This window comes from Nicotiana tabacum, chromosome 22, assembly GCF_000715075.1.
Source record: "Nicotiana tabacum cultivar K326 chromosome 22, ASM71507v2, whole genome shotgun sequence".
NCBI lineage: Eukaryota > Viridiplantae > Streptophyta > Magnoliopsida > Solanales > Solanaceae > Nicotiana > Nicotiana tabacum.
This window is the reverse complement of record NC_134101.1, coordinates 2,104,509-2,114,575: the sequence shown is the minus strand read 5'-3', so window position 1 is coordinate 2,114,575 and position 10,067 is coordinate 2,104,509.

The window sequence follows — 10,067 nt, the reverse complement described above, 5'->3', positions numbered from 1 at the left end:
ATTAGTGCCGGGTCCGTATTCTGGTTCCGGTGCCCGATACAGGTTCATTATGATATTTAAGACTTATCTGTAAAATTTGGTGAGAAACGGAGTTGATTTGACGTGATTCAGACGTCCAGTTGAGAAAATAAAAATTTTAAAGTGTTCTTGAGAATTTCATTTGATTTGGTGCTAAATTCGTAGTTCGAGGTGTTATTTTGGCGATTTGATCGCGCGAGCAAGTTCGTATGATATTTTTAGACTTGTGTGCATGTTTGGTTTGGAGCCCCGAGGGCTCGGGTGAGTTTCGGATAGGCCACGGGATGTATTGGACTTTGGAAATCTAGTATTTTGCTGCAGCAGGTGTTCTGGCATGTCCTTCTTCGCGTTCGCGAAGGTACTCTCGTGAATGCGAGAGTAAACTGGGCAGCTGAAGATATCTTCTTCGCGAACGTGAAGCGATGGGAGCGTTATCCATTGCGAACGCGACAAGCCCATCGCGAACGCGTAGTGTTAGGCATTGGGGAGGGGGAGTTAGCCGTTCCTTCATCGCGAACGCGAGCAATGCCTCACGAACGCGAAGGCCAGGGGGAGTAACCATCGCGAACGTGAGCTGGGTCTCACGAACACGTAGGCTTGGCAGCCAATACCCTTCGCGAACGCGACAGTGCCTTCGCAAACGCGATGAACATTGTCGCCCAGCACTTAACAGAATCCAAAAACGGGATTTTAGCCAAAAATTCATTTTCTCAAAAAATCAAACGGTGAGAGGCGATTTTTCAAGAGCCATTCTTTCCCCAATTTTGTTGGTAAGTGATTCTGAACCATTTTCTTTCAATTACCCATTATATTTCTTGAATTTTCAACCTAAAATCTAGAGTTTTCATAGTATAATTAGGGAATAGGAAAGAAACTAGGGATTTCGAAAATTTGGGGATTTAGATCTCAATTTGAGGTCGGATTCCAAAACTAATTACATATTCGGACTCGGGGGTGAATGGGTAAAAATATTTTGGTCCGAACCTCGGGTTTTGACCAAGCGGGCCCGGGGATGATTTTTTGACTTTTTGGAGGAAAATTTGGAAAATCTGTAATTATTCATTAAACTTGATTCCTTTAGCAATGTTTGATATTATTGAGTCATTTTGAATAGATACGAGTGATTTGGAGGTGAATTTCAAAGGAAAAGCTGTGATTGAGAATTAAGTGGCCTTCGGAGCGAGGTAGGTGTCGTGTCTAACTTTGGCTTGAGGGAATAAGTATTGTGTGAGTATTTACTACGTGTTTTGTTGTTGAATACGGTGTATAGTTGAGGTGACGAGTATCTATGCGTTGTGGTCGAGTCATAGCATGCGAGCGAAATTCCATTCTTGCAAATTTGTAGTCTTAAATCTTGTTATCCATGCTTATTGTTATTGTTGAAATGTTGGGAGACTTGTATCCGGTTCCACCAAGGTTGATAAAATTGTGAATATTGATTCGAGGTTGAGATGTTAAATTGTGAAAGTAATCATTAATGAAATATTGATTTCTTTGTGAAACTTCTCTCTATCCGTTGTTATTGATTCTGTGAATTTGTGAGGAAGAGTGTAAAGCACGAAGGGTGATGTCGTGCGTGATTTATTTATATCGTGAGGAAGAGTCTAATGCACGAAGGGTGATGTCGTGCATGATTTATTTCTATCGTGAGGAAGAGTGTAAAGCACGAAGGGTGATGTCGTGCATGATTTATTTCTATCGTGAGGAAGAGTCTAATGCACGAAGGGCGATGCCGTGCATGATTTATTTCTATCGTGAGGAAGAGTGTAAAGCACGAAGGGTGATGTCGTGCATGATTTATTTCTATTGTGAGGAAGAGTGTAAAGCAAGAAGGGTGATGTCGTGCATGATTTACTTATATGGTGAGGAAGAGTGTAAAGCACGAAGGGTGATGCCGTGCATGAATTAATTATATTATGAGGAAGATAGTAAAAGCACGAAGGGTGATGCCGTGCGATCTTATTTATTATTTGGTGAGGTTGAGAGTAAAAGCATGAAGGGTGATGCCGTGTAGTTTTCCTTGCTGTTTTAATTGCTCAATTCGTTTAAGGATTTCCGGTTTAATTCTGTCTTTTCATTATTCCCCCACTGTATGTTCCCTTCCCATTATTTCTGCGTTATTTCTTTATTTACTGTTGTTGCCACTAGCATGATTATACTGTTCAGGTTATATGTGGGTGTCTTGTCCTAGCCTCGTCACTACTTCGTCGGGGTTAAGCTCGACACTAACCAGTACATGGGGTCGGTTATACTAATGCTGCACTCAGCACTTTCTGTGCAGACTTTGATACAGGCTCAGGTTGATCGAGATTTTGCTATTGGTCCGCTGTCCGGAGACTCAAGGTAGATCTGTCGGCGATCACAGACCTTGAAGTCCCCGTCTACTTTTTATGTCATTGTAGTTTTATTTCATTCAGACAGTTGTATTTCTTCCAGACTATTACTTGTAGTAAATTCTAGAATGCTCGTGAATTGTGACTCCAGATTCGGGTGGTAGTAATTAATACAATTTTATAAAATTTCGCACCTCTTATATTTTATCTTAGTTAATTATTGTTATTTACTTAATGGAAATAAGGAATTGGTTTAACGATTTTCTAACCTTGGCTTGCCTAGCAAGTGAAATGTTAGGCGCCATCACGGTCCCGTCGGTGGGAAATTTCGGGTCGTGACAGTTGGTATCAGAGCACTAGGTTACATAGGTCTCACGAGTCACGAGCAAACATAGTAGAGTCTGAAGGATTGGTACGGAGACGTCTGTACTTATCTCTCAGAGGCTATGAAGTTTAGGAACAATATCGTTTCTTTCATTCCTTATCGTGCGGCATTGATTTTTGCTTGAAACATATATCTCGTATTCCTTTGTATCCACTCGTGTATGACATTGCACGCTTGGTATCAGTTGTGCGTCGGCGGTTCGTGATGCCACAGATGAACTACGAGGGAGCCATAGATGCTCAAACATTGCCTTAACGTGTGATTCTGACTGAAGATGCAGACGTATTAAGAGATCACCCAGTGAATCAGGTAGGGGATGCAATGGACCTTGGCATCTGGTTGATTTATACACGCTGTGAAAGTTAATATTATGGATCATCGAACGTGGTGGGCTATGACTTCGCGCCGAGTGGGGGAAGTCCACTATCAATGGATGGATTGCGGGGTCATGTGTTATATCAGTTTTGGCCTGAAATGTATATATATGGTACTGAAAGGTTCCCCAAATATTTACACATGTTTAAGGCCTGAGATTTTGTAGAGGATAAAGTTGGTACTTGCGGTATGTCCGCCTACTTAATAATCCTATACTTCAGTACCAAAGAAGTTAGAGAAACAACTTTAAATTTACAAAAGATCTACTCAGCGTGGACGTCATGGTTGCGGATTTTGGGATGCTGCGGAGGAAGTACAGTGGTTGACGAGATTCTGGACTATGTGGTTTGTGCCAAGATTTGTCTGTATGGAGCTCTACTCTTGTGATCGTTGTGTATAAATAGGGGTAAGGGTTACCTCTGGGAAGAATCGAAGGGTATGTTAAGAAATGTGTCAGCTCAACAGTGTTGAGTCAGCATAACAAAAGAAGAAATTGGCCTTGGGAGAGATAATTCTCCACAGGTATCCGTGGCAAGCCTATGAAGAGGGCAGACCAGCCAATGCAACACCGCCCACTTGGCTCAGTTCTCAGAAACGCTTTTGAAAGAGTTTGTTCCCGGACTCTCCATAATGCGTGGCGCATAATGTTTGAACGGTAGCGTCAGGTCACCAAGACAGTGTCATAATATGCTATCAGGTTCAATAAGTTAGCCCGTCATATTCCTACTTTGCTTTCTACAACCAGAGAGCGAGTCCACAGACTTATTGAAGGACCCAATTATAATTGTAAAATTTGGTACGAATCCAAGGTTGATAAAATTGTGAATATTGATTCGAGGTTGAGATGTTAAATTGTGAAAGTAATCATTAATGAAATATTGATTTCTTTATGAAACTTCTCTCTATCCGTTGTTATTGATTCTGTGAATTTGTGAGGAAGAGTCTAAAGCACGAAGGGTGATGCCATGCGTGATTTATTTATATCGTGAGGAAGAGTCTAAAGCACGAAGGGTGATGCCGTGCATGATTTATTTCTATCGTGAGGAAGAGTGTAAAGCACGAAGGGTGATGCCGTGCATGATTTATTTCTATTGTAAGGAAGAGTGTAAAGCAAGAAGGGTGATGTCGTGCGTGATTTACTTATATGGCGAGGAAGAGTGTAAAGCACGAAGGGTGATGCCGTGCATGAATTAATTATATTGTGAGGAAGAGAGTAAAAGCACGAAGGGTGATGTCGTGCACTCTTATTTATTATTTGGTGAGGTTGAGTGTAAAAGCACGAAGGGTGATGCCGTGCAGTTTTCTTTGCTGTTTTAATTGCTCAATTCGTTTAAGGATTTCCGGTTTAATTCTGTCTTTTCATTATTCCCCCACTGTATGTTCCCTTTCCATTATTTCTGCGTTATTTCTTTATTTATTGTTGTTGCCACTAGCATGATTATACTTTTAGGTTATATGTGGGTGTCTTGTCCTAGCCTCGTCACTACTTCGCCGAGGTTAGGCTCGACACTAACCAGTAATGGGGTCTGTTGTACTGATGCTGCACTCTGCACTTTCTGTGCAGACTTTGATACCGACTCAGGTTGATCGAGATTTTGCTATTGATCCGCTGTCCGGAGACTCAAGGTAGATCTGTCGGCGTTCACAGACCTTGAAGTCCCCGTCTACTTTTTATGTCACTGTTGTTTTCTTTCATTCAGACAGTTGTATTTCTTCCAGACTATTATTTGCAGTAAATTCTAGAATGCTCGTGAATTGTGACTCCAGATCCGGGTGGTAGTAATTAATACAGTTTTATAGAATTCCGCACCTCTTATATTTTATTTTAGTTAATTATTGTTATTTACTGAATGGAAATAAGGAATTGGTTTGACGATTTTCTAACGTTGGCTTGCCTAGCAAGTGAAATGTTAGACGCCATCACGGTCCCGTCGGTGGGAAATTTTTGTTCGTGACACAATTGCAGACGTTTAATCAAAGATTCTGCAAGGCCATTTTGAATGTGAACATGAGCTATAGGATGTTCCACTTTTATCCCAATTGATAAGCAATAATCATTAAATACTTGGGATGAAAACTCAGCAGCATTATCAAGTCGAATAGACTTACTTGGATTTTAGGGAAACTGTGCCCGTAATCGAATTATTTGTACCACTAATTTTGCAAATGCCAGGTTGCAAGATGATAATAGACACACATGAGACCATCTAGAAGATACATCTATTAAGACCATAAAATATCTAAACGACCCACTAGGTGGGTGAATAGGTCCACAAATATCACCTAGTACACCTTCCAAAAATGCAGGGGACTCAATCCCAACCTTTGTTGGTGATAGTCTAATAAGCAACTTGCCTTGATAAAGTACAAAAGTATTGGAATTAGAAAACTTTTGGTTTACGATAGAATGTGCCTTAATTGCACTAATTCTTGTCCAATACAGGCCACAAGATAACGATGAGAACTTCTCAATAACCCTTTTCTGGCCAGAGGCATTCTTGGTAACGATGAAATATTCAAGATTATTCTCATCTATTGTCTCAATATGAAATCCATTTCGACGGATATCTTTAAAACTCAACAAGTTCCTCTTGGACTTGGAGGAGAATATTGCATTCTCTATGATAAGTATTGTTCCCTTAAGCATAGTTATAGTAGCTCTTCTAGAGCCTTTAATTAATTTTGTATTAACATATATTCATCAACATCTATATGGTGAATATCTCTTTTAAAGAGAAAGTTATACCATTATGGTCATGGTCAAAATTAGATACAAAATCTGTTTCTTGCATTATTGTTGTCCTTTAATAATCACATTGCCAAAATATTTTGGCTTACAATAGGTACGTGACCAATGACCATTCATGCCATAATAATGACATTATTTTCTTATTTCATCTCAAACCCCCTTCTCGAGGTGAGTGTGGTATATTTACTACCATTAGCACGTTCATATTCTTGTAAGAATGAATATGTATTCATAATGATTATCACATTGTTTTCACATTCACTTCAGGAATGGAACATAATAATCCATGCGTGCTTTGTAAAATCTAATGCCATATCAATGGCAAACATCACTTTCACAAAGTGAAAGATTATTTTGAGAGTCATTACTTTTCTCATTACTATAATGATGATGATTATAATTTCGTCCATTACCACATCCACATCCATTCATACATCCACGGTAATATCATGTCTTATTTTAGACTTATGGAACTAGTTTTCACTATTGGCGGCGATTGAATTTAATTTGCATATGCGAATTTTCATTAACTGAACTCAATCAAATAAAAAGTATCGAGCAAATATTGAAAAGCACATAATCAATTAAAATCTACGTGTCCTTTGTGATAATTATCCCACTTTAAGATGGAAGAAATATGTGATAAAATAGAAAGGAAAAATATGTGCTCTCTCAAAAGTCTTCACTTCGTATTTCTTAATATTAACACATAGGAATATAATACTTGTTATAGAAAAAATATTTATCATTCTTTACACCAAAAATTCTTACATGATTTGATGAACTTTCAAGAAAAACTTTTCCGTAAAGCAAGTTTGTTCATGTATGGAAACATAAATAACAAAGTGTAAAGAAACTTGAAAACTAATTAGAAAAGACTAAACGTGATGGCCGAATATATGTTGGGGTTGTACACCTTATACCGTCATCGTTCTTACCATATAATTAATATTAAATGATGCTACCGGCACTGGCCGCATCATAACAACTCAGTTGGCTTGAACTTCGTGCTGATAACGTGTTATAAAATATAACTCAAAGTAACAATATGGAACAAGAAAAAACAAGTTAAGAGATATATAGAGAAAGAGAGAAGAGATTTTTATTTCTTCTTCAATTGTGTGTATTTTCCTATCTATTACAAGGCCTTTATATAGACATAAAAGTGAAGAAAATATGTCATTGAATATGTCATTAAACATAGAAAATATATCATTGAATACGTCATTAAGCATTTGAGATGAATATCATGGAGGAAGAGCAGACATCCACCATAATTTGATATTTCTTATAATATTTTCAACATATTAGAAAAGTGTCACGACCCACACTCACCCTTGTCGTGATGGCGCCTATCGTGGAACTAGGCAAGCCGACTCATTTCTAAAACAAACCGATATTTTTATTTCAAAGATAATTCCAACGTTATTTAACATAAAAACCTTCGTAAAGAAATTCCAATCAAAATAAAAGTGCGGAAGGAAAAGTCTGACATCGGGGTGTCACTAGTCATGAGTATCTACTACAATTTGTCTAACAATATCGAGGCTACCTCAGCTTGGAAAATAGCTAAATACAACTAGAAGAAGATAAGAGGGAGAAGAGCAGGGGCTGCGATCGTCAAACAGCTACCTTGCTATCTCCAAAATAAATCTGCAACCAAAACAATCAATAACCGCTACCGTGTTCAGCTATACCTGAATCTGCACACAAGGTGCAGGGAGTAACGTGAGTACGCCAACTCAGTAAGTAACAACCATAAATAAAGACTGAGCAGTAGTGGCGAGCAATAAAGCATATAACATTCATATCGGGAAATCTCAGTAAAATACCACATGCTTTTAAAATCAGGGTTTGAATCAAAACATCTCGTTTAACCTAGTTCCAGTAAAAATCATTTAAAGATATTTTTCAATAGTTTTCAGACAGAGGAAGAATGCAAAGGTGAGCAAAAATTATGAAATCATAAACAGCCCCTCGGGCAAAACATCACTCATATACAGCCCTCCGGGAAAACCTCACAGTCACTCGTGCCACTCGAGCATACCTCACAATCACTCTTGCCACTCGGGCATACCTCACAATCACTCATGCCTCCCAGTCACTCAGCACACGGCACTTGCACTCAGTAGGTACATGCACTTACAGGAGGTGTGTACAGACTCCGGAGGGGCTCCTTCAGCCCAAGCGCTATAATCTGCACGGACAACTCACGTGCCATAATAATAAAGTATGTTGCAGGCGGGCAGCCCCGATCCACACTCATCCTCACAATCAGGCCCTCGGCCTCACTCAGTCATAAACCTCTCAAGCCACTCGGGCATTTCAATAAAATAGGGCATTCAACCCAAAACAGTTATATGCATCAAAATAGAGTCATAAAACTGGGTTATGCGGTAAACAAGTATAAACATGACTGAGTATAGATTTTCAATCGAAAACAATGAGAGGATAGTAAGAAAAATCCCCTAAGGGTCCAAACAGCACTGGCGCAAGGCCCAAACATGGCATTCAGCCCAATTTACAGAAACTCTTTCTAAAACATATAAGAATCATATAGTTTCAACAAAATATACAACTTTACAGTTGCTATGGGACGGACCAAGTCATAAATCCCCAACGGTGCACACCCACATGCCCATCACATAGCATGTGCGTCACCTCAAAATAGTAGAATGATACGAAATCCGGGGTTTCATACCCTCATGACTAGATTTACAATCGTTACTTACTTCAAGCCGTGAAATTCTTATTCTGCAATATCCTTTCCTCATGAATTGGTCTCCAAACACCTCGAATCTAGTCATAAATAATTCGTTTCAGTCAATAAAATTCATTGCAATTAATTCCATAAGAAAATAATGATTTTTCATAAAACTCCAAAAATTAGCTCAAAAATCGCTCGTGGGGCCCACGTCTCGGAACTCGACAAAAGTTACAAAATCCAGAAGCCCATTCAACCACGAGTCTAACCATACCAATTTTACCAAAATCCGACCCCAACTCGACCCTTAAATCTTCAATTTAAACCAAGAGAGTTTTCAAATTTTCCCAACTCAATTCACTAATTAAATGGTAAAAACAACCATGAATTCGGGTAATTTAACCAATATTGAGTTAAGAATACTTACCCCATTGTTTCCTCTGAAAATCACCCAAAATTGCCTCAAATCCGAGCTCCAAAGTCCCATTTTCAGAACTTAAACTCTCTGCCCAGACATTTGCTCTACGCGATCGCAAACATTCCCACACGATCGCGAAGAACAATTTCCATCACCCAGATTTTACTCTACGCGATTGCAGATTTTCCCACGCGATTGCGATGCACAATATCACAGACATACGCGATCGCGGACTAGTCCACGCGATCGCGAAGAACAAAATGAGTGACTTCTACTCTGCTCCACTTACTCTATGCGAACGCGACCTTCGTCATGCGTTCGCGTGTCACAAAATTCCAGAGTTACGCGATCACATCACGCTTCACGCGATCGTGAAGCACAAATTGCCACTGCCTCACATTAACCTACGCGATCGCAGATATCCCCACGCGGTCATGTAGAACAAAAGTCCTCACTGACCAACTAAGCCTACGCGATCGCAAACGCATTCACGCAATCGCGTAGAAGGAAAACATTATCAGATATCAGAAAATTCCAGCAGCTATTCAAGTCCAAATTTTTGATCCGTTAACTATCGAAAACTCATCTGAGCCCCTCGGGACCTCGACCGAATATACCAACAAGTCCTAAAATATCATAAGGACTTAGTCAAACCCTCAAATCACCTCAAACAACGCTAAAATCATGAATTACACCCCAATTCAAGCCTAATGAACTTTGAAATTTCTAATTTCTACAAACGACTCCGGAACCTATCAAATCACGTCCGATTGACCTCAAATTTTGCACACAAGTCATAAATGACATAACAGAGGTATTCCAATTTTCAGAATCGGATTCCGACTCTGATATCAAAAAGTCAACCCCCGGTCAAACTTCTCAAAAATTAAACTTTCGGCATTTCAAGCCTAATTCCTCTACGAACTTCCAAATAATATTCCGGACATGCTCTAAAGCCCAAAATCACCATACGGAGCTATTGGAATTATCAGAATTCGAATCCGATATCGTTTACACATAGGTCAATATTCGGTTAACTTTTCCAACTTAAGTTTCTACTTAAGAGACTAAGTGTCTCAATTCAC